The sequence below is a fragment of the Chiloscyllium plagiosum genome, unplaced genomic scaffold, assembly GCF_037043375.1.
Source record: "Chiloscyllium plagiosum isolate Xiang-an unplaced genomic scaffold, Cpla_swu_hap1 HiC_scaffold_10, whole genome shotgun sequence".
Classification (NCBI taxonomy): domain Eukaryota; kingdom Metazoa; phylum Chordata; class Chondrichthyes; order Orectolobiformes; family Hemiscylliidae; genus Chiloscyllium; species Chiloscyllium plagiosum.
The window spans coordinates 31,362,872-31,390,372 of record NW_028270148.1 but is presented as its reverse complement, the minus strand read 5'-3'; the positions used below and the strand labels follow the sequence as shown (position 1 = coordinate 31,390,372).

Genomic DNA, 27,501 nt, shown 5'->3' with positions numbered 1-27,501 from the left:
CTCCACCACCACCTCTGGCAACTCATTCCACATATGCCATACCTTCCATGTGAAAAAGTTGCTCCTTAGGTCTCTGGGGGATTCAGTGATGTAACAGCATTGAATGTCAAGGGGTGGTGGTTAGATTGTCTCTTTTTAGAAATGATGAAATGTTGAATATTTTTATTTTATTATGTTTTAGAATGCACTCTTGCTCTTTGAGTAACTTAGCTTGTACTGAAACAGCACCTCATTTTTTGCTTGGGGATCTTGCTACCCTCAGGATTGAAGGTAGCGCAAGTTGAACATCTTACTGCCAGATCTAACACTATACAATAGAGGGAGAAAATTTAAGGTGGAAAATCACAAGACTAGCTAAGTTTGTTTACATTATCCAGTCTTAAAATTTGGCATAACTGCCATTGAGTGAAATGTAACTTCTCAATCCATGTTCTTGTCATCTGATGTAATTAGTGAAAGAATGGGCATGCATTAAGTGCACTTCTTAGCTCATTGGCAACCATTTTAATTATAATACTTTGTCTCCTATGCTGCGAACACTATTAATGCTTCAGAGAAGCAAATTTCAGTGTGTTGGAGTTGAGTTTCTGAGGGACTGGATACATAAACAATATCTGTGTCATCTGAAGCTCAATGACATTATTGCTATGCCACCTCTGATCCCACAGCAACACATCCATTTTTTCCATCCTTTTTCAGCATTATAAAGGGATTATTCATTTTGCAAGGAATTGCCTGCTCATCAAACATTCCCTCTGATTACCATAACATCTTACCAAGCATGTGGAGGAGATGTATTACCTGCCCTTTATCTGCTGTGAAGTCATTTATATGCTTTTTAAAAATTGTGCGCAGAGGACAGAAACCTGGTCCACACTTTCTATCAACACAAGTCTGACAATTAGGGGAATTGCATGTATCCATTTGAAAATGTTTAATTTTTGTGACAAATCTGGGAATAGTGGGGCTTGATTTCCAGTGTGCTTCCTAGTGAGTCATGACGCTGCTTCCTTCTTGGCCTCCTACATTGTTGATATGTAACTCAGCATAAGCTCAAGGAACAGTACATCATCTTTCAACTCAGCAATTTACAGATTTCTGTACTCAAACATGAGATCAATAATTTTAGATCATGCAAAATGCTGTCTTTCTTGCCTCAGTTTTTTTCAGTTGTTGCTGGTGATTCTGTAATTTGCATTTACACTTTGAATCCATAGTTTGGTTCTCTACTTGTCTTTTTATCAACCTATTTTCTTTTTCTCCATCATCCCTTTCATTGAAATAGTCACGGAGGAGTTAGACTATGTATTTAATAGTCTAAACTTTCCTGGATGTGTGAAGTAAGTATGGGGTCAGTTGATTAGTTACTGAGGAGTTAGACTATGTATTTAATAGTCTAAATTTTCCTGGATAACTATTAACTAATTTCAACATAACTCTCCAAATTCTCTGATTTAAATTGAGACTTTCAGATAGTTCTACGAATAGGGGAATTGACTGGGGAAATTTAAATTTCTTGGGCAATATCTTCATTGTCTACTACAAAGGGGAATCTACAGGATCCCCATACACAAATCCAATCTAAATTAGAATAATTACTACCTGGCCATCGGAAAACTTGGGCCCTTGTGTCCAGAAATATTTAAATCTGCAGTCCTTCCTATTTGGCTTGTCTCTTGTTACTATCAGAATTTCACATTGATATGCACCTACTGGCAACTGCAGTTCACCAACCTTACTTAACACTGCAGGAGGTCCTCAAATGTCTACCTTCTTCCTTAACTAGGAATTCCCCACTACCATGGTTGACAAGGCCCTTAGCTATGTCCAACATTTCCGACATTTGGGCGGCACGGTGGCACAGTGGTTAGCACTGCTGCCTCACAGCGCCAGAGACCCGGGTTCAATTCCCGACTCAGGCGACTGACTGTGTGGAGTTTGCACATTCTCCCCGTGTCTGCGTGGGTTTCCTCCGGGTGCTCCGGTTTCCTCCCACAGTCCAAAGATGTGCAGGTCAGGTGAATTGGCCATACTAAATTGCCCGTAGTGTTAGGTAAGGGGTAAATGTAGGGGTATGGGTGGGTTGCGCTTCGGCGGGGCGGTGTGGACTTGTTGGGCCGAAGGGCCTGTTTCCACACTGTAAGTAATCTAATCTAATCTAATCTAATCTCTTCCTTCCCCTAATGATAGATTCCCCTTGTCCTCACTTTTCACGTCACTGATCTCCACATCCACAAGATCATAACCTGCTGTTTCTGCCACCAGCAGACACATTTCCATCCACTTCCTTCTCAGCATTCTACAGGGACCATTTTCTCTAGCATACCTTCCTCCACTCCTAAGACCTCACCATAGCCCCATGGCACCTTTCCAAGCAATTGTAGGTGGTGAAACAATTGTTTATTTACCACATCCCTCTTCATCAACCACGGTCCCAGACATATCTTCCAGGTGAACTAGCAAATTACCAGTACTTCATTCAATTTAGTCTACTGTATTCACTGCTCACAATGCTCTACTCTACAGATAGGTGTTCCACAAAGCAGTCTCTCAAAGTCTGTCCGTAAAAGTGATCCAGAGCTTTCAGTTGCTTGTCACTTCATCATACTGCCATATTCCCATTGCCAATATATTGCCTGCTGCCCTGCATGAACAGCACCTCATCTTTCGTTTGGACAATATGGCTGTATCTTACAATGTGTGTGACCCAACATGGAGTTTAACAATGTAAGTATTAACACCTTCTTTCATGTCCATTCCTCTGCACCAGCCCAGATGTATTGCTTTCAGTACTGCTAACCCATTTTCATAGTTGTGGATATGTTTGCCAAGTAAGTTGATTTGCAGACGTTTTGTCCCCTGTCCAGTTGACATCTTAAGTGCTTTGGAGCGTTCGGTCAAGCGCTACTGTACTGCTGTTCTTTACAGGAGGCTCCAAAGCACTGAAGATGTCACCTAGACAGGGGACAAAAACATCTGCAAATCAACTTCCCAGCTCAGAAAACGGAAGGGTCAGTCAATAATTGGACACCTGGAATGATTCAAAGTCTGTGAGAAGATTTGTAGCTCGGGTGCTCGTTGTTGTGGTTCTGTTCGCCGAGCTGGGAATTTGTGTTGCAGACGTTTCGTCCCCTGTCTAGGTGACATCCTCAGTGCTTGGGAGCCTCCTGTGAAGCGCTTCTGTGATCTTTCCTCCGGCATTTGTGGTTTGAATTTGCCGCTTCCGGTTGTCAGTTCCAGCTGTCTGCTGCAGTGGTCGGTATTTTGGGTCCAGGTTGATGTGCTTATTGATTGAATCAATAAGCACATCGACCTGGACCCAATATACCGACCACTGCAGCGGACAGCTGGAACTGACAACCGGAAGCGGCAGATTCAAACCACTACAAATGCCAGAGCAAAGATCACAGAAGCGCTTCACAGGAGGCTCCCAAGCACTGAGGATGTCACCTAGACAGGGGACGAAACGTCTGCAACACAAATTCCCAGCTCGGCGAACAGAACCACAACAACGAGCACCCGAGCTACAAATCTTCTCACAGACTTTGAATCATTCCAGGTGTCCAATTATTGACTGACCCTTCCGTTTTCTGAGCTGGGAAGTTGATTTGCAGATGTTTTTGTCCCCTGTCTAGGTGACATCTTCAGTGCTTTGGAGCCTCCTGTAAAGAACAGCAGTACAGTAGCGCTTGACCGAACGCTCCAAAGCACTTAAGATGTCAACTGGACAGGGGACGAAACGTCTGCAAATCAAGAAATGTTCCACATACCCCATTTTAGTCTGAATTCAGAAGTCTAAAAAACCTGTTTTAAAGGGAGTTTTTTTAACATTGGATTTTCAAAAAAAAACTTTTGCAAACAGCTCTTCTTAATAAAATAAACAGTTGTGTTTTTATTCTGGGGAGTCCTACAAATGCTTGGCTCTGGAGGAGTTTTTTTCTTTGGAATTTATTAAAGAAGAGTCTTTTTTTTCCAGTTAATTAGCTAAGTGGTTGATTTTATTTCAGTTTTATATGTTTGATATAAATATTTAAGTTTTTCCATTTTAACATTTTCTGTAGATAATGAAAGGTAATTTTGTTTCTATATCAGCTGTTATTGAATTTTTTTAGGCTTAATGTTATTAAGGCACGCATGAAGTACAGAGTGAGATGGCTAGTAGATTTAAAAAGTGATTATACAGCAGAATCAATCAGACAGTCAGGAAAGGTAAGAAGATAATTCAAACATCACAGGCGGCTATTCCTCTATCAAATGGATATTACGTTTTTGGAGCTGTTGAAGGGAGTAGTCTCTCTGAGGAAAACTGAAAGGGCAGTCAATAATTGGACACCTGGAATGATTTTTATGTCAAGCAGCATTTGACAATATTTAATAGAATTATTGTTATGTGGACTCTCCTGTCAGGGGAATAGACAGGAAACTCTGGCAGAAGTGTAAATTTAGGTTGGTTTGTTGCTTTCCTGGAGCTAGGATTAAAGGACATCAAAACTTTTCAAGCATATTGTTAAAAGTGAGGTTAAGAAGCCAGAAATTATTGTACACATTGATAGGAAAGATATTTTTAGGGACAGATTAAAGCAGTATGGAGTGAATTTAAGAGGTTAGGTAGAAGATTACTACTTTTAAAGGTTTTTTTTAATGTCTGGTTTATTCCAAATGCCAACTCGAACGAGGAATGAACAAAAAGGATAAAGGAGATAAATCAATGGCTGAAGGCTATTGTTCAGGGATTCAGTTTTTTGGACAACTGGAATGTCTTTTGGGATAGGCCTTTTCAAAAAAGATGGGTCTAACCTCAACTGAAAAGGAACAAAAATCTTAGCAGGGAGAATTGCTCGTTCCATTAAGAGAGACTTTATACTGATGGAGAGGTGGATTGGAAGAATTCCAAATAACAGTTTTCTGAATGTGAGGACAACATATCAGTTAGGAAAGAAAGACTAGACAGAATCAGAATTTGTAGTAACTCTGAAGAACTAAACTGCATTTATTTCAATGCAAGGGGTCTTCTAGATAAGGGTGATGAACTTGGCATGTTTAAGAACATGGGATTGGGACATCCTAGCTATTACAGAAATTTGGGTGAGACATGGACAAGGCTGGCAGTGGGTCGGGGGAGGTGGGGATGGTGTTTTTGTTTAAAGAATATATAACTGCTGTAACTAGAGAAGCTATTTCTGAAAAATCATCCAGTGAAAATATATGTTGAACCCCAGGACATGGGAAAGATTCTAAATGGATATTTCATGTCAGTTTTTAAGGTGGAGAAAGAAATGGAGTCTAGAGAATGCAGAGAAATAGACTTGGATGTTTTAAAAACAACACCAGGAAAAGTTTTTTTTTAAGAGGAAGGTTCCTGTGGGAATGAACTTCCTGAGGAGTGGTGGATGCAGGTTCAATTACAATGTTTAAAAGACATTTGGATAGGCACATAAATAGGAAGTTTGGAGGGATATGGGCCAGGAACAGGTACATAGGACCAGTTTAGTTTGAGATTATGTTTGGCATGGACTGGTTGGATTCAAAGATCTGTTTCCGTGCTGTATAACTCTACTCATATACCCCATTATTATCTATCCCTTCCTCTGCCTACCCTGTCACCCTTTCTCTCTCTGGCCTTCTCTCTCCATCTGCTCTTCATTTCTCCACATCCCTTCCCCATCAGCAAAAACACAACGTTTTCCTGGCAGCTATGAGTTCTGGAGATCACTGGACTCGAAACTGCTTCTCTTCACTGATAATGCCAGGTCTGCTCAGTTTCTTATTTAACACGCTTGTGCATTCACATGCCCTTTATACACAATATTCTAAGTAGAGCATGCCAAAGCTGTTCTAACATAACGAGTTGTTCATGTGTTCCTTTGCTGAAAAGGTGAAAAAGCTGTCTGAACGTCGCGAGAAAAGTTTAGAATTTCCCATATTACGACTGAGAAAGTGAGGACTGCAGATGCTGGAGATCAGACCTGAAAATGTGTTGCTGGAAAAGCGCAGCAGGTCAGGCAGCATCCAGGGAGCAGGAGAATCGACGTTTCGGGCATGAGCCCTTCTTCAGGATTCCTGCTCCTTGGATGCTGCCTGACCTGCTGCGCTTTTCCAGCAACACATTTTCAGCATATTACGACTGACCCTTGCCACAACCACACGAAAATAACTGTGCGATGAAAGGATTTAAAAAAGCGTCATTCCACAAACAAGACGTCGACCTAATAGAGATAATCCAATTCGCTACTTTAATGATTTCAAATAGTATGAAAATGATTGAGAACTCAATTTGACAACTTATGAACTTTAATACATTTTGCAATACATATTATTTGTATGCTGAAATTATCACAAGTTTGAAACCTATTATGTATTTTTTGATTTTAATGAGAATGAATTATGACTACTTGTTTTATGCGTATTGTCATCACAATTCGGCACCTGCCACCACAAAGATCGTTCAATAAACCAGTTACAAAACTAACCTGCTTTTACAACTTCAGGGCAAGTCAAAATACGAAGTATCTTCGTAATACCAGCTTAGTATCCATGCAATACAATCAATTTGTGCACCGCAGGGTCCCACGCACCAAATCAATGACATAGTATCGTTTTTGCTGATACTGGCTGAAGTTAAATATTGGGAAACCGGCTTTTCGATGCACAGGACAGAGACAGAACAGACTATTCTTCCTCGATATCTGCCCTAAAGTGTCAGCCTGAATTTCATACACAAATATCCGAATTGTGAGCCACTAGTTTACAGTTACACAGTAATTATTGTCACCATTCATGCCCTCACCTAACGCGGCCCCTGGTCAGTTAAACTGCTCCCATTTCAAATACTGTAGCAGCCCTAACCGAGTTCGAGCTAGGCCGCTCGAGGCGGCGCCTGCGCACTGGTGTCGGCCCACCTCCGTCCCGTGGAGGAGTCAGAGCGCGAGTTGGGGCCCTGTTATTTGCCCCTGGCATCACTGCAGCGATCATGTTACTCGGTACAGAATCTGTCACAGCCCTCAGCACCGAGCGCTGAATTCTGATCATCGGCACTGGGTAAACCGGCACTCTTCACAGGGTAAGGCAATGTTTATCATTCGCAGTCTTTAAGCTGCTTAAATTGCTGGGTGACGATATATTTTAATGGTCGGACATGTCGTACATGTTTTGTTTATTTTTGGTCAGTGTTGAACGGATATTTGAAACCTGCGATAAACGTAATACAATCCGTTGTCCGATGTTAACAGAACCCATCAGGTGTATGATCGCTTAGGGATTTGGCTGGTTTAGTGGTTTTATAGATGGATCGTAATCCTGAGGGCTGAACCAATGATTCGGAGGCGAGTTCACATCCCACAACTGGAGGAATTTAAATTCAGTTGAGTAAATAGATGTGGAATTAAGCTATTACCGGTAGTAGTGAACATGCAGATACTGGAGTGCAATAAAATCTTTTGGGTTCCCTGATATTCTTTAGAAAAGGCGATGTGCTGTCCTTACATGTTTTGACGTATTTGTGACAACAGATGTAGAGTACAGGTAGTTCTCCTCTTACGCCGTCGTTGCTCCAGGGAAACCTCGCTTAATAGAAAATCGCATAATTTAAATAATGGGGCCTATGGGACAAGTCATAGAGATATACAGCATGGAAACACAGACCCTTAGGTCCGACTGTGCATGCTGACCAGATATCCTAACCTAATCTAGTCCCATTTGCCAGCACTTGGCCCATGTCCCTCTGAACCCTTCCTATTCATCTACCCATCCAGACGTCTTTTAAATGTTACAATTGTACCAGCCTCCATCACTTCCTCGGGCAGCTCATTTCATACACGCATCACCCTCTGTGTGAAAATGTTGCCCCTTGGGTCCCTTTTAAATCTTTCCCCTCTCACCCTAAACTTCTAGTTCTGGACACCCCTACCCCAGGGAAAAGACCTTGTCTATTTATCCTAAACATGCCCCTCTGGATTTTGGGGTTAAGGGCAGACCAGCAAAAATATCACTTATGATGGCTCAAAAATCACCCAAACGTCTAACACAAAATCTGGGGCAGCCTGAATGAAGATATAAATCTTATTTATCAATGAAACAAAAGTAAATTTAACAGAGTACATTAAAAAAAATGCAGGGACAGAGGGTCATCATGGTGCATAAGGTAGACTCCTTCATTCCTGTTAAGCGAGATATATCATATATTCTCTCCTTATGGTCAGAATGTTTTATAATATCTAGCTTCGCTTTCAGTGTTATACACTTTCTTTTGCGTTCACCACTCACAATTTTATTACTAGGATGCTACTTGCTAACATTCTTGTCACAATGCCCCTCCATTTTTTTCAAAAAAGAGATTATTTAGGAGTAGTGTACCCTTCACAGGAAGCTGCTCTCTGTACAATACCCCTCACAGAAAGTGCTCTGTCAGCCCCTGACATTGGCGCATGTGTAGAATGGCACGAAGCCTGGCGCTGGTACTGGCACGTGCGGAGTACGGCATGAAGACTAGCATGACATCGGCACATGAACAGAACGGTGTAGAGACCTCGGCGCAGGCATTGGCAGATGCGCAGAAGGAAGCGCGCGAAACGATCACAGCTGGAAACGTGCATTGAGAACATAGGCAAGCGTTCTCAAAAAATACCTTTCCTTAATTCCTCAGTGACGTCATAAGCAAATCATGCTGCCGGAACGCGTGTTATCAGAGGATTACCTGTAATGTATTTGACTCTCAACTGCCTGTTGAATTGTCTGAGGGAGCCTTTCTGTTGTATTAACACCAGTACAAAAAAGTACAAGAAATATAAAATGAAAGAAATATAAGAAAACGGAACTAACACTGCACATGCAGTCAACTCTTACTGTCTTATTGGCCTTAACACCCCCAGCTCAGTCAACCCTACAAAAGTCGAATAATCTGTGCTAAAATTTTGAAAATTGTGCCACAGATTGGTCAAGAAACAGCCTGAATGTAGTAATAATTAGAATCATATCTTTCAGTCAATGCTGGACCTCTCCATCACCATTTCAGGGTGTGTCTTGTTCTACAAGTAGGATGTGTTGTGCTTGGATGAAACATTCAAGGTAGCAAGGCACAGAATATACTCTAGATGGGTGAGCATCAATGTCGTTTACAAATAGTAACTTGATAACATTGCTACTGACTCATCTAGTTGTGTCTTAAAGGGCTTAGCTCCCTGGTTGGATGTGTAGCTGGTGACGATGTAACAAGAGAGAACATAGAGTCATAGAAATGTACAGCACAGAAACAGACCCTTTGGTCCAACTTATCCATGCCAACTAGATATCCTAAATTAAAACAATTTCTGGCTGTATGGGGAAAGGTTTCTGGCTGTGACAGGCTGCTCTTTTTTGAGGTATTTTAGGTGTTGAAGGTGATTTCCTTGAATTTCAGGAGCAGCAATTATTGTTTTATATGCTGTTGCATTGTTTTGGAACTTCGGAGAAAAAAAAGTCAAAACAACGGCACTTTTAAAAGAGAGAAGGATAGACAATTGGCAGCACATGGTCAGTGCAGGAGAGAGAGAGAGAAAGAAACCCACATTGCTAACTGACACAGCAGTGAACCTGCGCAGTTACTGCCTTTGCTGTCTGAATTCATGTATTGCTGGACATCGGAGTGCATCAAGGAAAACTTAACAAACAGCGAAATTCACAACTAATCTTGGAGGAACCTCTTTGGGAGAGGTCACAGCACAGAAACAGATAAATGGATAGTTTTAAGTGGATAGCCTTGCTGTAAATGTACAATAGTGAATAGAGTGGGTTCTTTCTTCATTATATGTTATATTGAGATATGTCACTTAAGTATTAAGTTGGCCTGGAGCAGTGTTTTGTAGAGAAATAAGACAGTGCAATTTTTTGATATGTAGATTGGAAGTAGCAAAAATGGCCTTTAGTAGAGAGATATGGTCTTCTTGTAGGATGTGGAAGTTTAGGGAGAGTTTACGTGTTACGGAAGCTTATATCTGCATTAAATGCTGTTGGTCACGAATCCTATCAAATCAAGTGGATCAGTTGGAGCAACAGTTCGAGGCAATGAGGACTTCACAAGAGCAAGGGGGTGTGATGGAAGGCAGTTATAGGAGGGAGAAAAGCCGCAGATACAGTCATATCGATGGGTTAACTCCAGGAAAGGTAAGAGAGGTAGGCAGGTAATGCAGAGTTTTCTGTGGCTATCCCCATTTCAATCAAGTGTGCTGCTTTGGAAAATGTAGGGCTGATGGATTTTCAGGGAAATGTAGCATGAGCAGCCAAGTTTCTGGTATCAGAACAATCTCTAATGTAATGAGGGCTACGTCGGGTTCCAAGCGATTGATTGCTTTGGGGTACTGCCTAGTCAGAGGCACAGATAGAAGTTTCAGTAGCCAGCATTGAAAAATCAGAATTGTGTGTTGCCTCCCTGGTGTCAGGATCAAGGATATCTCAGAGAGGGTGCAGACTGTTCTCAAGGGGGAGAGAAATCAGCAGGAGGTTATTGTACACATTGAAAGCAATAACATGGGAAGAGAATAGGATGAGATTCTGAAGGGAGAATATAGAAAGTTAGGCAGGAATTTAAAAGGTCCTCGAGGGTAGTAATATCTGGATTATTCCCGATTCTATGAGCTGGTGAGGGTAAGAATAGGAGGATAGAGCAGATGAATGTGTAACTGAGGAGCTGGTGTATGGGAGAAGTGTTCACATTGTTGGATTATTGAAATCTCTTCTAGAGTAGAAGTGACCTGAATAAGATGGATGGATTGTATCTGAATGGGAAGGGGACTAATGTACTGGCAAGAAGAATTGATAGAGCTGCTTGGGAGGATTTAACCTAGTAAAATGTGTGTGGGGGGATGGTGTGGTGGGGAATGGGGGGTGGGCAACTGGGGGACCTAGGGAGATAGTGAGGAAAGAGATCAATCTGAGCCTGGTACAGTTGAGAGAAGAAGGGAATCAAACAGTCAGAGCAGGCAGGGACAAAGCAGAGAACAAGGTAGGGCTGATAAATTAAACTGCATTTATTTCAAAGCAAGAGGCCTAACAGTGAAGGCAGATGAACTCATGGCATGGTTAGGAACATGGGACTGGGATATCATACCAACAACAGAAATGTGGCTCAGGGATGGACAGGACTGGCAGCTTAATGTTCCAGGATACAAATGGTACAGGAAGGATAGAATGGGAGGCAAGAGAGGAGAGGGAGTGGCGTTTTTGATAAAGAATAGCGTTACAGCTGTACTTAGGGAGGATATTCCAGGAAATACAACCAGGGAGGTTACTTAGGTGGAACTGAGAAATAAGAAAGAGATGATCACCTTATTGGGATTGTATTATAAACTCCCAAATAGTCAGTGGGAAATTGAGAAACAAACTTGTAAGAAGATTTATCTGCAAGAATAACATGATGGTTATGGTAGGGGATTTTAATTTTTCAAACATAGATTGGAACTGCCATAGTGTTAAGTGTTTAGATGGAGAGGAATTTGTTAAGTGTGTACAAGACAATTTTCTGATTCAGTATGTGGATGTATCTACTAGAGAAGGTGCAAAACTTGACCTCTCTTGGGAAATAAGGCAAAGCAGGCGACTGAGGCGTCAGTGGGGGAGCACTTTGGGGCCAGCGACCATAATTCTATTAGATTTAAAATAGTGATGGAAAAGGATAGACCAGATCTAAAAGTTGAAGTTCTAAATGGAAGGAAGGTTAATTTTGATGGTATTAGGCAAGAACTTTCAAAAACTGATGTTCACAGGTAAAGGGACAGCTGGAAAATGGGAAGCGTTCAGAAATGAGATAATGAGAGTCCAGAGACATTATATTCCTGTTAGGGTAAAAGGAAAGGCTGGTAGGTGTAGGGAATGCTGGTTGACTAGAGAAATTGAGGATTTGGTTAAAAAAGGAAGGAAGCATATGTCAGGTACCGACAGGACAGGTCAAGTGAATCCTTAGAGTATAAAGGCAATAGGAGTATACTTAACAGGGAAATCAAGAGCACAAAAAAGGGGGCACGAGATAGCTTTGGCAAATAGAGATAAGGAGAATCCAAAGGGTTTTTACAAATACATTAAGGACAAAAGGGTAACTAGGATCCCTCAAAGATTAGCAAGGCGGCCTTTGTATGGAGCCGCAGGAGATGGGGAGATACTAAACAAGTATTTTACATCAGTGTTTATTGTGGAGAAGGATATGGAAGATATAGAATGTAGGAAAATAGATGGTGACATGTTGAAAAATGTCCATATTACAGAGGAGAAAGTGCTGGATGTCTTGAAATGCATAAAGGTAGATAAATCCCCAGGACCTGATCAGGTGTTCCCTAGAACTCTGTGGGAAGCTAGGGAAGTGATTGCTGGGCCCCTTGCTGAGATATTTGTATCATCGATAAGTCACAGGTGAGGTGCCGGAAAACTGGAGGTTGGCTAACGTGGGACCACTGTTTCAGAAAGGTGGTAAGGACAAGCCAGGAAACTATAGATTGGTGAGCCTGACATCGGTGGTGGGCAAGTTGTTGGAGGGAATCCTGAGGGACAGGGTGTACATGTATTTGAAAAGGCAAGGACTGATTAGGCATAGTTAACATGGCTTTGTGCGTGGGAAATCATGTCTCACAAACTTGATTGAGTTTTTTGAAGAAGTAACAAAGGGGATTGATGAGGGCAGAGCGGTAGATGTGATCTATATGGACTTCAGCAAGGCATTCGACAAGATTCCCCATGGGAAAGCAAATCTTAGCAGGATTTATACACTTAATGGTAAGGTCCTGGGGAGTGTTGCTGAACAAAGAGACCTTGGAGTGGAGATTCATAGCTCCTTGAAAGTAACGTTGCAGATAGATAGGATAGTGAAGAATGTGTTTGGTATCAAAAAAGAGAAAATCTGGAAAATCTCAGCAAGTCTTACAGCATCTGTAAGGAGAGAAAAGAGCTGATGTTTCGAGTCTAAGTGACCCTTTGTCAAAGCTAGAAAAAAGAAATAGGGAGGTATTTATACTAGGCTGAGAGAAGGTGAGTCATGGCTCCAGAAGCATGGTAGCAATAAAGAGGTGATAATGACAGTGCATAGAGAGATTATAGGGAGATTAGGAGCTATGAATGACCAAGACTGAAGCCAGTGCTATGTGACAAAATATGGGGAGGATGGGGGGGATGGGTGAAGCAAAGGCAAAATGGAAAACAGGGGCGAAGGGTAGCAAAGGGGGAAGAGGAGAGGAAAAAGATGATGAGAGAGTGGGGAGCGAGAGAAAGAGAGACAATCAAGAAATAAGAGGTACAGAACGTGAAAGAAATATATTTTAAAAAAATAAAATTACGGAGCAGAATGAAAACAGAGGGGTCAGGATGGGATAATCATCTGAAGTTGTTGAATTCAGTGTTGAGACCGGCAGGCTGTAACGTGCATTGTCGGAAGATGAGATGCTGTTCCTCCAGTTTGCGTTGAGCTTCACTGGAACATTGCAGTAGGCCAAGGACAGCCATGGGAGCAGGATTGTGTGTTAAAGTGGCAAGGCACGGGAAGGTCCAAGACCTGATTGTGTACAGACTGAAGATGCTCAGCAAAGCGATCACCCAGTTGGCATTTTTTCTCTCCGATATAGAGGAGACCATATTGGGAGCAATGAATGCAATAGACCAAATTGAAAGAGTGAACTTGAGAGTGAAATGCTCTCAAACAAGTGAAACACTGCTTAATCTGAAATGAGTGTTTGGGGCCTTGGATGGTGAGCATGGAAGAGGTAAAGGGGCAGGTGTTGAACCTCTGCGATTGCATGGGAAGGTGCCGTGTGTGATGGGAGAGGTGTTAGGTGTGATGGAGGAGTGGACTAGGTTGTCCCGGAGGGAATGACCTCTGTGGAATGTAGATAGGGGGAGGAAGGGAAGATGTGTTTAGTGTTAGTGTCGTGTTGGAGTTGGCGAAAATGACGGAGGATTATTCTTTGCGTATGAAGTCTGGTGGGGTGAAAGGTGAGAACAAGAGGGACCCTATCCTTGTTCTGGGAGGGGAGGGAGGGGGTGAGGGTAGTGGCGCGGGAGATGGACTGCATGCTGTTGAGAGCCCTGTCAACAACTGTAGGTGGGAAGCCACGGTTGGGGAAGAAGGAGCACATATTAAGAGCACCACTTTGGAAAGTACCTCATCGGAACAAATGCGGTGGAGGCGAGGGAGCTGAGAGAAAGGGATAGAGTCCTTACAGGACATAGGGTGAGAAGAGCTGTAGTCCAGATAGCTGTGGGAGTCAGTCGGCTTGTAATGGATATTAGTGGATAGACTATTGCTGGAAATGGAGACAGAAAGGTCAAGGAAAGGAAGGCAAGTGTCGGAGATAGACCAGGTGAAGGTGATGGAGGGATGGAAACTGGAAGCAAAGTTTATGAATTTTTCCAGGTCAGGACAAGAGCATGAAGCCGCACTGAAATTGTCATCAATGTACCGATAAAGCAGTTGTGGGAGGGAACCCGGGTAGGCCTGGAACAAGAAATGTTCCACATACCCCATGAAAAGGCAGGCATAGCTAGGACCCATGCGGGTACCCATTGCTACACCTTTGATTTGGAGAAAATTGGATGAGTTGAAGGAGAATATGTTGAGAGAGAGAACAAGTTCAGCCAGGCGGAGGAGAGTTGTGGTGGATGGAGATTGTTCAGGCCTCTTTTCGAGAAAGAAGCGAAGAGCTTTCAAGCCGTCTTGGTGTAGGATGGAGGTGTAAAGAGATTGCACATCCATGGTGAATAGAAGGTGGTTAGGGCCTGCGAATTGAAAGCTGTCAATGTGTCGCAGGGCATCAGAGGAATCCCGGATGTAGGTGGGGAGGGAGTGAACCAGAGGAGTAAGAATGGAGTCAAGGTAGGAGGAAATAAGTTCAGTGGGGCAGGAGCATGCTGACACAGTGGGCCTACCGGGACAGTCCTTCTTGTGGATTTTGGGGAGTAGGTAGAAATGGGCTATCCGGGGTTGGGAGACTATGGAAGCTGAGGGGGGGAAACATCCGGAGGAAATGAGGTCAGTCACGGTGTTGGAGACAATGGCTTGATGCTCAGTGGTGTGGTTATGTTCCAGGGGGAGGTAGGAGGAGGAATCTGAGAGTTGGCGCTCAGCCTCTGCGAGGTAGAGGTCAGTATGCCAGACAACAACAGCACCCCCTTTGTCAGCAGGTTTGATGACAAGGTTGGGGTTGGACCTAAGGGAGCGAAGGGCAGAAAGTTCGGATGGAGAGAGGTTGGAATGGGTAAGAGGGGCAGAGAAATTAAGGTTGCCAATGTTCCATCGACAATTGTCAATGAAAAAATCGAGGGTAGGAAATTGTCCTGATGGGGGTGTCCAATTAGAGGTGGAATGTTTGTTGGAGGGATGTGAAAGGATATGTGGAGCGGGGGGAGGACTCTTGCCCAAAGAAGTGAGCGCAAAGGCGAAGGAAGAAGAGCTCAGCATCATGTCGAGCCCGGAATTCATTGAAGTGGGGACGTAAGGGTACAAAGCTGATTCCTTTGATGAGAACAGCACACTCAGCCTCAGAGAGGGGAAGATTTGGTATGCTTTCCTTAATTGGTCAGAGTATTGAGTACAGGAGTTGGGAGGTCATGTTGCGGCTGTATAGGATGTTGGTTAGGCCACTTTTGGAATATTGCGTGCAATTCTGGTCTCCTTCTTATCAGAAAGTTGTTGTGAAACTTGAAAGTGTTCAGAAAAGATTTACAAGGAAGTTGCCCAGGTTGGAGAATTTGAGCTATAGGGAGGGCTTGATTAGGCTGGGGCTGTTTTCCCTCAAGGGTTGGAGGCTCGGGGTGACCTTATAGAGGTTTATGAAATCATGAAGGGCGTGGATTGGATAAATAGCCAAAGTCTTTTCCCTGGAGTGGGGGAGTCCAGAACTGGAAAGCATGGGTGTAGGGTGAGAGGGGAAAGGTATAAAAAAGACCCAAGGGGCAACGTTTTCATGCAGAGGGTGGTGCATGTAAGGAATGAGCTGCCAGAGGAAGTGGTGGAGGCTGGTACAATTGCAATATTTAAAAGGCATCTGGATCGGTATATGAATAGGAAGGGGTTGGAGGGATATGGGCTGTGTGATGGCAAGTGGGGCTAGATTAGATTAGGATTTCTGGTTGGCATGGAAGAGTTGGAACGAAGGGTCTGTTTCCCTGCTGTACAGCTCTATGACTCTACAATTCTAATCTAATCCCATTCGTCAGCACTTGTCCCATATTGCTCTAAACCCTTCTGATTCATGTGCCCATCCATATTCCTTTAAATGTTGTAATTGTACCAGCCTCCACCACTTCCTCTGGCAGCTCATTCCATACATGCACCACACTGTGTGAAAATGTTGCCCCTTATCTATTTACACTATCCATGCCCCTCAAATTTTATAATCCCCTATAAGTTCTTATCCTTAAGCTCAAAATGCTTTATAATATCTAGCCTCTAGTGTTATTGCCTTTCTTTTGTGTTCACCACCTGCAATTCTATCACCAGAATGTTTCTTGCTATCATTCTTGTCACAATGCTTAACAGGAATGAGGGAGTCTACCTCCCTACCTGCTTCCACACTGTAGGGATTCTGCTAAACTATTTTCTATGAAACCCCTCAAGTTCCAACACTCCAGGGAAAACAGCCCCAGCCTATTCAGCCTCTCCTTATCGTTCAGATCCTCCAACCATGGCAACATTCTTGCAAACCTTTTCTTGAACTTTTTCAAGTTTCACAACATCCTTCCTATAGGAAGAAGACCAGAATTGCACACAGTATTCCAAAAGTGGCCTAACCAATGTCCTGTCCAGCCACAACATGACTTCCCAATTCCTTATACTCAGTGCCGTGACCTAGAAAACCATACCAAACACCTTCTTCACTATCCTATCTACCTGCAACTCCACTTTCAGGGAACTATGAACCAGCACTCCAAGGTTTCTTTGTTCAGCTGCACTCCCCAGGACCTTTATCATGAAGTGTATAAGTCCTGCCCTGATTTGCCTTTCCAAAATGCGACACCTGAAGTTTATCAGTGCCTCCATGCTAAATGGAATAGATTCATAACAGATCTAGAATCAAAACTAGATATCCAAAAGGTTCTGTAATACATCAACTGGATTATATTCTGCCAGACCGGTAGGTTTTCTAACCTGGCATATCTTTTGCTCAATTATATAAAAAAGCCATGGGCAGTATTTACTGCAGGTGATGGCGCTCTAGCCTATCAACTGGAGAACTGTTGGAAAATGCCTTTCATTGCCTCTTTTTTGGAAGGCTTGCTGCAATATATGCCTATCAGGAGCAATGACAACCATCAGCGCACACCCGGGCAGAGGTCCAGGACTACCTAAGGACCTGGGCCATGGATGACCGAGGGTGGACTGGATTCACGGGATAGGGATCAAGAAGGTTAGCATCAAGAACAGGAGGGTTGCTGTCAATGGGCCATCCTCACCCTTCCTGATTCAGGGCTGCTTAATCAGGCAATAACTGCATTTGAACGAGAGACTCCCATCGGAAGCTTGTTTAGCAAACTGAATTATTTTTCAATGGCAAATCACTAACCTGCTGAATATCAGTGTGATTGATTGGCCATTTGATAACCTTTTTAGTTGCAGGGCAGGAGCAGTTTGGACTTAATTGGGGCAGAGGTGAGCAGAGTGCTCCGCATTGTACCTTTTCTTTAATTTTTCATGGGATGTGAGTACCACTGGCAGCACTTATTGCCCAACCCCTTATTTCCTTGAAAAAGTGGTGGTGAGCCTGAAGGCTGACTAAGTCCTCTTGACTAGGAGAAAGTGAGGACTGCAGATGCTGGGGATCAGAGCTTAAAGTTTTGTTGCTGGAAAAGCGCAGCAGGTCAGGCAGCATCAAAGGAGAAGGAGAATCGACGTTTCGGGCATACGCCCTTCTTCAGGAATGCCGAAACGTTGATTCTCCTTCTCCTTTGATGCTGCCAGACCTGCTGCGCTTTTCCAGCAACACATTTTTAAGTCCTCTTGACTCCAGAGTTGCCTTGTGTATAGCCTTAAATTCAGCCTCATGGTTCAATATGGATTGTAGAAGAACTTGCCAGGAACAGCAACTGGTGTACTTTAAAATGAGAGGTTAATTTAGTGAGACTACTACACAGGGATATATGCACACTAAATAGGGGAAGAAATATGCTATGGGCCAAGCTAAGTGATGTTCAGCTAAGATGGATCGGTTTTACCACTTCCAGATACGAATGGTGATGTTGAACTGAAAAGTTAATGGGAGGAAGAGGTTCCATGAATTTCCCATCCTCAAATATGGTAGAGTCTTACTCGTGAGTACAAACATCAAGACTACTATTTCTAGCCAGAAGTGAGGAGTCATAGAGATGTACAGCATGGAAACAGACCCTTCGGTCCAACCCGTCCATCCGACCAGATATCCCAACCCAATCTAGTCCCACCTACTAGCACCTGGCCCATATCCCTCTAAACCCTTCCTATTCATATACCCATCCAAATGGCTGTTAAATGTTGCAACTGTACCAGCCTCCACAACTTCCTCTAGCAGCTCATTCCATACTCATACCACCCTCTGTGTGAAAAAGCTTCCCCTTAGGTCTCTTTTATATCTTTCCCCTGTCACCCTAAACCTATGCTCTCTAGTTCTGGACTCCTCCACCCCAGGGAAAAGACTTTGTCTATTTATCCTATCCATGCATCTCATAATTTTGTAAACCTCTATAAGGTCACCCCTCAGCCTCCAATGCTCCAGGGAAAACAGCCCCAGCCTGTTCAACCTCTCCCTATAGCTCCAAATCCTCCAACCCTGGCAACATCCTTGTAAATCTTTTCTGAACCCTTTCAAGTTTCACATCTTTCTGACAGGAAGGAGACCAGAATTGCGTGCAATATTCCAACAGTGGCCTAACCAATATCCTGTACAGCCACAACATGACTTCCCAATTCCTTATACTCAGTGCTGTGACCAAGAAAACCATACCAAACACCTTCTTCACTATCCTATCTACCTGCGACTTCACTTTCAAGGAACTATGAACCTGCACTTCAAGGTCTCTTTGTTCAGCACCACTCCCTAGGACCTTACCATTAAGTGTATAAGTTCTGCTAAGATTTGCTTTCCCAAAATGCAGCACCTCGCATTTATCTGAATTAAACTCCCTCTGCCACTTTTCAGCCCATTGGCCCATCTGGTCCAGATCCTGTTGTAATCTGAGGTAACCCTCTTCGCTGTCCACTACACCTCCAATTTTGGTGTCATCTGCAAACTTACTAACTGTACCTCTTATGCAGCATCCAAATCATTTATGTAAATGACAAAAAGTAGAGGACCCAGCACCAATCCTTGTGGCACTCCACTGATCACAGGCCTCCAGTCTGAAAAACAACCCTCCACCACCACTCTCTGTCTTCTACCTTTGAGCCAGTTCTGTATCCAAATGACTAGTTCTCCCTGTATTCCATGAGATCTAACCTTGCTATGGGGAACCTTGTCGAATGCCTTACTGAAGTCCATATAGATCACATCTACTGCTCTTCCCTCATTAATCGTCTTTGTTACTTCCTCAAAAAACTCAATGTTCTGTTTTGAACTCATCCTGTGGATCCTAACAGTACAGGTGATCAACCAATTTGATTTACTTCATGCACCAGCATGAAACTGCAGGACAGACTGGATACAGGCCTTGACACTGTCCATGCTTCAGTACTGAAGATATTCTTTAGAACCAGCAGGTCCTGTAACAAGCTGTTCCAATACAATTACAACACTGACACCTGACAAGTGTGTTTTGTCCGCAAAGAGCAGAACAAATCCAATCCAGTAATTCACAGTCCCATCAGCAAAATTTTAGCAAGTGTTAAAAACAGTGTTGTTAAGAAAACCTGGTCATGGCCTTCTCATATAAGCTTACGGTTTACTGAGCTGCAAACCTCAGTACAGCTTTCATCCAAACATGGACTAAGTCACTGGAATTCCACAAGTCGGGTGAGAGTGATTGGCATGGACATCGAGGTGACATTTAATCAAACGACTTCTCAAGAAACTGTATAATTTAAGTGAATTAGATTTGGATAGGGAACTCAACTGCGGTCATGCAAGGACAAAGTAAGAGGGTCATGGTTGTTGAAAATCAATAATTTAAGCTGTACTAGTTTACCGGAATTGGTTACAGCCAATCATCTGCAGTTACTTCATCACTTACCTTTCCCTAGGTCAGAAATAGAGATGTATGCATAGTGTCAGCTTCTTTTACAATTCCTTAGAAAATGAAGCAGTCTTTCCCTGCTTGTAGGCAAGACCTTGAATAGTTTAGGTTTAGGTTGAAAAGTAACATGTAACTTTTATGGTACACAAGTGCGAAGTAATGACCATCTCTAGCAGCAGAGAGTCTAAGAACCCACCCTTTTTTTTAATTATACATAGGTTGTTGGAATTGCGGGTTGGCCAAAATTTATTGTCCATATCGTATTATCCTTCATAAGATTGTGGTCAGCTGCCTTCTTGAGCTATTGCATCCATGGGGTGGAAGGAATCAAAAATGACATTTGTGCAATAGTTAGAAAGCATCTTGGTTCAGGTGATCAGGATGGAGAATTGATTTAGATGGAGAGAAGAAATAGTAGAGGAAAAAGGTACCAGTGGAAGTGGTCAACAGGACCCCTAATAGTAGCCATATGCTCTGAGGAAGGGTCACTTGATCCAAAACATTAACCTTGATTTATCTCCACAGAAGGCGAAAGCGAGGACTGCAGATGCTGGAGATCAGAGTCTGGAAAAGCACAGCAGGTCAGGCAGCATTCGGGGAGCAGAACAATCAATGTTTCGGGCATAAGCCCTTCATTTGGAAGCCCGGATGCTGCCTGACCTGTTGTGCTTTTCCAGCGCCACACTCTCTTCTCTGCCAGACCTGCTGAACTTCCCCAGTAATTACTGTTTTTGTTTCCAAAGTATTTATGTTTTACAAGGAACCAATTTGACCAGACATTCTTGGGTTAGCTTGTGACTTGCTTCCGATTATCAGTGAAAGAGATTTTTTCCTTTACTGTCAAATGCAGGGATACCTATTGGGTGTTCTTCTTTGACCTTTTGGAGCAGCACACCAGCACCATAAAACTAAAACAGAACAATATGTTGAGAATAACTTGCAGATGATTTTTTAAAAAAATCCTCTCTCTTGTATATTCCTGGAAGGGGAAAACATGAACATGTCTGTTGCTCAGAACTGCTTTCTTTTATCTACTATCACGTCAACAGACTGGGATAGAACTCAGGAGATGGTTTCTGCTAAGGTGGTAATTGGCCGCCATTATCCCGACAATCACAGGAGAATACAGATTAGTTTTTGCATCACAACTGTTCATTTGTATCTTTGAACATCCTTGTCACCCTCCAGGTATTAAGTTTCTTGGCCTCTCTCTCAGAACTGAATATGATCCACACAGGAATTTTCCAGACAGTTACTGAATTACATTCTCAGAACTTGCATTTCCAGCCTCCTTTAGCTTTTGTGTCAAACAAACTGTTTTAACAAAACAAACTCTATTATTTAAGACTTCAATGTATCAGTAATTAATTACGGACTATAGGCAGAACCTTCACTCTGTGAATTGTATGACACTGACAAGTCAGTTGATAAAATGATTTGGCAGAAATAAGGTTCTTAACATTGAGAAAAATTCAGATTGTGCAACCAAGTTTTGAATGGCAAGATGAGAATTTCATTAATGAACAACAAGATACCTTTCTGCATTAATTTGCATGTATTTACATGTCATTAGCACCTATTCTCATGCTATGTAATTTCCCATTGTCTCTTGTGCCAGATAGAAACTATATGGTGCTAATTCTGACATGAAAATCAGAGTGGGAACCTGGAGACTCCAAAACACTACTGGCACCTCTGGATCTCCATCCTGGACAGCAGTTCTCAATGTCTCATGTCATGGCCATACACATACGAACATATACGCACGCACACACACACACCTACCTCAGTGAATCGTCACGACATTCCTCTGATCCAAATACATTAAAAGTCTGTGCTTCATTGCTGCTATTGTGAGTGCAGTCACACTTATCATTGTCCTGTTCTTGTCCGGGCAGTTTACGCACAGGGGCACAGACATCAGTCTCATGGATTTGACCAGGTTGCACCTTAGGTGTCCTTGCTTGCCTTTAGTGCTTACTCATTCTGCATCTACTTGGATCCTCACAGCATCTCTGCCTTGCCTCGGCTTTGTGGACTTTGTTCCCTCAGCCAGAACTTATAGGCTCACAATAGTTTTGCCTTGCCTTTTAGTGCAAGCTCAAAGGGCAGTTGTCTTTGTCAACTGTGAGTAGTCAAGGGTGGACATGTTGCTGTGAAAGACCATACTATGTTAATTTTCACAACTGCACCGCCATGAAACACATTGCTTGTGCTTCAACCAAATGGCATGTCTCAATGTCTAAGGGGAGTCCTGTTCAATCAGGCCAAAGGCCACAGCCTTCAGTATATCAGTGACATTGTTCAGTTTCAGTACAGGGGCTTGTGCATTGTCAGTTGGTCGCTTGGAGCATCCAGGCTGGTATGATTACAGTTTAGAGGATGGGCCACTGTCAGTTCTACAAGTGTAGTGGGACCAGCCAGGGGAACCGGGGTCAATCATTTAGGGAACTCTACAAAAATCAGTTATGGGTCTGTTCAGCCATCAGTCGGGGTGTCCAAGTTCAGTCAAGTCACTCCTGGGAGTCAGCTCAATTGAAGTCAAATGGGGTTATCAGGGAATCTGGGGCCACTGCTCTGGTAGGGAAGTCAATCTGAGAAACTCAAAGCAGCATTCAGGGATGCAGAGCGGACAATAAGTATGAAGGGAGAAATTTAAAATGGGGGAATATGAGGAGTTATGGGGGAGGTGGAGGATCATCAATCACAAGCACTCTAGATTCAATGGGGAGACAGTATAGATGATGTTGGGGAAGGGTGGGTTTTCATGGACAGTCACAACCACCCTGGTTTTAGTGGGAAAATAGTGCAGCATGATGGTTAGCATGATAAAGCTATAGGGCCAGTAGTCAATGGATAATATTAAGAGATGGTCATATCTCAAAGATGTGTGTAGGAGTTGGTTATTGTTCTCTTCTTCTCTGGTGAATTTGATCGCAGTGAGTATGCTATTGATGAGGTGGTGTACACTTTCCAACTTGGACCATTTAATGATAATAAAGGTATCATCTACGTGTCTGATCCATAGTTTGGGTTGGATCTGGTGGAGAGGTGTGCTTTCTAGAATTTGCATTACTGATTCAGCAATGAGCCCAGAGATGGGTGAGCCTATGGGGGTCCCATTGATTTGTTTGTATACCTGGTCATTAAAGATGAAATGTGAGGTCAGGCATAGGTTCAGTAGTTTTATAATATTACCTTTGCTGCTAGTTTTGTTGTCGGTTTGTTTAAAAATGCGGCCAGCGTTTCCTTTGCTCGTGTTATATTGATAGAGGTGAACAGCGCTGTAGTGTCAAATGAGACCATAATTTCACCTTTGTTGATGTTGTTGAGCAATTCCTGTGTTGAATGGATGGAGTATTTTGAGCCTGCGATGAAGTGTTTCAATCTGCAGTGTAGTTCCTTGGCTAATCTGTGTATTTGTGTGCCGGTAGGAATGTCTATTTAACCAGTTAATTGCAGTTTTTTGAAGGTGTTAATATACAGTACTTGAATTTTCAATAGGTATTTGATAAGTTTCCAAATAAAAGAATATTGTGCAAAGTAGAAGCACATATGTTCAGGGGTAACATACTAATATGGATAGAAGATTGCTTTCTGCCAAGCAACCAAGGTATGCATAAATAGGTCCTCATATGATTGATGACGTAGACGTTTACAGCACAGAAAGGCTAGTGTGACCATGCTGCTCAACAAAGATCTGATGATATTAATTCTATTTTCAACTATTTGGTCTATAGCTCTGGAGGCTAAACAACATAGGTGAATATTTAAATACTGATTAAGTGTTTTGAGATTTTTCTTATTCAACCTTTCAGGCAGTGAGTTCCAGACTCCCACCATCCTCTGGATGAGAAAACTTCTTAAATTTCTTGTTCGCCTTCGACATCTTACCTTAAATTTATTGGCCTCTCTACTAATCATACCTCTAGAAGCATGTGCATTGGAATATCAGCACCTACAAATTCTCCTCCTCCTTCACCATCCTAATTTAGAATTATAGCATTGCTAGGTCAAAATCCTGGAATTACTACCTAACATCACCATGCGAGTATCTTCTACAGTGGATCATGAAGATAACTCACCAGCATCTTCTAAGGACAATTAGGGATGAACAATAATTGCTAGCCTTATCAGCGATGCCCACATCCTGTGAATGAGTAAAACCAAGTAGGTGTTCCAATCCTAATTAGGTAGTTGAGCAGTTCTTCACTTCAAGAAGAGTTAAATTTACAGAAATCAGGTAGAGTCATAGAGATGTACAGCATGGAAACAGACCCTTCGGTCCAACCCGTCCATGCCAACCAGACATCCCAACCCAATCTAGACCCACCTGCCAGCACCCGGCCCATATCTCTCCAAACCCTTTCTATTCATATACCCATCCAAATGCCTTTTAAATGTTGCAATTTTACTAGTCTCCATCCCTTCCTCTGGCAGCTAATTCCATACACGTCCCATCCTTTGTGTGAAAAAGTTGCCCCTTAAATCTTCAAGTTTTGAATACTATTATTCAAAGGGAAATTGTACTAAAGTTAATCAACTTCAAGATAGACAGCAAGGAAGGAATTTAAAGGAACTTAGCAATCTTGGGCAAATCCTACCTGTGCCCATTTGAACAGCATGGAAATGTTTCCTGAATGGGCTATTGCTGCATACTCTTCATTTTCCCATCTTCACCCGCTACTTGGCCATCCTACATGGTGCCCAGAACTGGCCACAATACTCGAGCTGGGGCCTAAGCAGTATTTCAACATAAACTCCTTGCTTATGTATTCTATGCCTCTATTCTTTCTTCTGGGACAAGAAGATGCACTCAATCGCTACACAGATTTGATGGAGTTTTTTTTCACTTATGGAATGTGGGCTAGTCAGCCATTATTTCCCATCTCTAGATGCCCGTGAGAAGGTGTTAGTAGTGGATTGCCTTCTTGAACCACTGCACTCCACCTGCTGTTGGTTGACCCACAATGCCATTAGGGAGAGAGTTCCAGGATTTTGACCCAGCGACAGCGAACGAATGGCAATATATTTCCAAATCATGATAGTGAATGGCTTGGAGGGAAACGTGCAGGTTGTGGTGTCCCCATGTTTCTGCTGCCCTTGTCCTTCTAGATGGAATTGGTTAGGGGTTTCTGGGGTGCTGCCGAAGGACCTTTGGTGAATTTCTGCAGCACATCTTGTCGATAGACTGCTGTGACTGAGGTATGGTGGTGGAGGGAGTGAATTTTGTAGATCTGATGCAACCAAATGGGCTGCTTTGTCCTGGATGGTGTCAAGCTTCTTGAGTGTTGTTGGAGCTGTACCCATCCAGGCAAGTGGGAAGTCTTGATTTCCACATTATGGATGATAGACAGGCTCTGGGGTGTCAGGAATAAGTTACTGACTGCAGAGCTTAGATCTGATCTGTTCATTGTGAGATCACTTCGCTCTGTCACTTGCTACTTGATGCTGTTTACCATGGTATTAATCCTGTTTGTTAGCATCACCAGGTTGACACTTTATTTTTTAGAAATTCCTGGTGCGGCTCATTGAGGAGGGCAGACAGTCGCTGTTGTGCCTCCCCACCCCAGTAGCGACTTTTTGTTCACAGATCCTGCAGTGATACCTTTTGCACCAAACCTCCATGCAGATGATGTAGCGTATTTTTTTCACTGAATGCGTAACCTCAACTCTAACTTGCAGTCTCTGTTCATAGACCATGAGGGTCTTCAAGTCTCCCTCAGGACACTTGTCTGTCTCTTACCAGCACATGTCAATGATTAAAATATGGTCAGTTCAAAATGCCTGCTGTCAGGAGTAACAATTATCGTCAGATTTCCACTCCTCCACCATCACTGGATCAGATGGCTGGCAGAAGAGAGGGCCACGGACGTGGGTGGTGATCAGAATTGGAAACGTGTTGGGTGGAGTGGCCTGGGCTGGATGTTGCAGCAGGAATTGGCAAATAGGATGACGGTGGATGTCCAGCTCATAACCAATGCTGTACATTGCCTTAAAATGTTAGTGTTTGGACCTGATGTTGCACATCAGTTGAATAATGCTTAGGTGTACAGTGGGATCCCATCAGCACGGACCACTGCTGAGAGGGAATTCCACATCAACCCCTGGTTCCTGATTCACTTTCATGCTCTCACCGGCAACCTGAGCCTTCTCATTGAAATGCCCTTGTGTCCTTCTGACTGGTGAGGCAATTTTGTACATACTGGGCTGTACACCATTCATTTCTATTCCTTCATTCATTACCTGGACATTCTTTGGCATGTTTTTTTACCACTAGGTGATGAGGGTCCCAGTGGAGGGCCATCTAGGCAGAAGTCCTCTCATTTTCTATTGGGAATTTGGGGTGGAGAGTGTTGCACTCAGTAATCCTGTGTAACTACAGATTGCAGTGTTTCACGGACTCCCAACCCAACAATTTATTTTATGGGACAAATTACTGCTGGGACAATTTATTTTATGGGACAAATTACTACTACAAAAATGCTGGAGATCACAGCAGAGCCACCTGGACACGAAACGTTAGCTTGCTTTCTCTTCATTGATGTTGCCTGACCCCCTGTGATTGCCAGCATTTTTGTTTTCTATTTATTTTGTGGAGTTGTGAATTCCATGGACCATATATATATTGGTTGTGGACAGTTGCATCCTCTTTTTACTTTATTTGAAGAATATTCTGTTGTAACTTTAGTCACACTTCAACCCCACACTCTTAATTTTTGGACATCTGGCAAGAATAAATGTTTGTATGTTGGTGGATTCTGGTCCTGAACCTGGCCAAGTTGGCCTTTAACAGGTGCAGGCAATGGGCATTGAGGAGGGAGCTGCTGACTGCTTGCCCCTTTTCCGTGGCTGTGTTTGTGCCTGGAGTGTCCACCAATACTTTCATTGTCTTTAGAAAAAGGTGAGTACTGTTGGGTATAGAGTGCTTATCTTCCCTTCCAGCTGCATTTTGATTGAGCCCCTTCCCTCTCTCCTTACCTCCCCTTCAACTTTAGTGGTCTGCATTGCCTTTAACGGGCTTTGCATGTAAATTAATCAATTGGAAAACATGGATGTTTACTGGTGGTTTTTAATAGAAGAAAAAATACCATATGATTTGGTGATGGGGAGAAGAGTTCAGTTGTGTGTCAGAGCACTTCTGGATAGTAGGGGAGGCAATGATCTAATGGTATTATTGCTGGACTCAGGTAATGTTGTGTGGACCTGGGTTTGAATCCTCCCACAACAGATGGTGGAATTTGCATTCAATAAATATTTGGAATAGTCTACTAATGACCATAAATCGATTGTCAGGAAAAACCCATCTGGTTCACTAATGTCCTTTAGTGCTGTGGTTGACTTTTTAAT

General features: G+C 42.9%; 1 protein-coding gene across 8 annotated transcripts in view; it reads left to right on the top strand.

Annotated features, from left to right (window-relative positions):
- The first annotated feature begins 6,893 nt into the window (after positions 1 to 6,893).
- Positions 6,894 to 27,501, top strand: part of LOC122552711 (CAP-Gly domain-containing linker protein 4-like) — a 433,681-nt gene continuing 413,073 nt past the window's right edge. For 3 of the 8 annotated variants that reach the window (XM_087991246.1, XM_087991247.1, XM_087991248.1), the window contains exon 1: positions 6,896 to 7,060. The gene's annotated coding sequence lies outside the window, so the exon portion shown is untranslated. Of the gene's footprint in view, positions 7,061 to 18,171; positions 18,259 to 27,501 lie in introns of all 8 variants that reach the window. The other 5 variants (XM_087991245.1, XM_087991244.1, XM_087991250.1 and 2 more) reach the window with 4 other exon arrangements.